The sequence below is a fragment of the Talpa europaea genome, assembly GCF_964194135.1.
Source record: "Talpa europaea genome assembly, chromosome: 4".
Lineage (NCBI taxonomy): Eukaryota > Metazoa > Chordata > Mammalia > Eulipotyphla > Talpidae > Talpa > Talpa europaea.
In genome coordinates, this window is record NC_140070.1 from 76,616,224 (window position 1) to 76,617,162 (window position 939).

A 939-nucleotide genomic window follows, 5' to 3' on the forward strand; every position below is an offset into this window, starting at 1 on the left:
ATGAAGACCATTCTCAACAATCAGACTGTGGACATTCCAGAAAATGTTGACATATCCCTGAAGGGTCGCACTGTTATTGTGAAGGGCCCCAGAGACACCCTGCGGAGGGACTTCAATTACATCAATGTTGAACTCAGTTTGCATGGGAAGAAAAAGAAGAGGCTCCGGGTTGACAAATGGTGGGGAAATAGAAAGGAGCTGGCTACTGTTCGCACTATCTGTAGTCATGTACAGAACATGATCAAGGGTGTTTCACTGGGCTTCCTTTAGAAGATGAGTTCTGTGTATGCTCACTTCCCTATCAACGTTGTTATTCAGGAGAATGGGTCTCTTGTTGAAATCCAAAATTTCTTGGGTGAAAAATACATTCGCAGGGTTCGGATGAGACAAGGTGGTGTTTGTTCAGTATCTCAAGCCCAGAAAGATGAGTTGATTCTTGAAGGAAACGACATTGAACTTGTATCAAATTCAGCTGCTTTGATTCAGCAAGCCACAACAGTAAAAAACAAGGATATCAGGAAATTTTCGGGTGGTATCTATGTTTCTGAAAAAGGAACAGTTCAGCAAGCTGATGAGTAAGATTTAAGTTGTCCAGCTACAGAGCAGCAAGATAATGGATGATTTCTTAGACCTATTTGTGATGCATATTTAAGATGCAATAATAAAAGTCATCATTGATTTGGGACTTTTTTTTTTTCCTTAAGCTGATTATCCTTTCAAATTTTTAAGCAAATAAACAGTTCAAGTCAGTTCTAGTGTGCTAAGAAAAGTAACAAGAAACAGTTTTACTGAAGGACTTTACAGAGAAAAGGCTTGAATCTGATTTCCAAAGGAATATCAAGGGTATTACAGGCAAGAGGAATATAGTAACAGTGTCAGATGACTTGAAATTGTTAATTGGATATAGAAAATAAGAAATTTTGTAGTGATCTAAAATTG

At 37.9% G+C, this 939-nt stretch overlaps 1 pseudogene across 1 annotated transcript; it reads left to right on the top strand.

Annotated features, from left to right (window-relative positions):
* LOC311169487 (large ribosomal subunit protein uL6-like) lies at positions 1-579 on the top strand (annotated as a pseudogene). The gene has a single exon. The product of its transcript is annotated as a large ribosomal subunit protein uL6-like (transcript).
* The last annotated feature ends 360 nt before the right edge of the window (positions 580-939 follow it).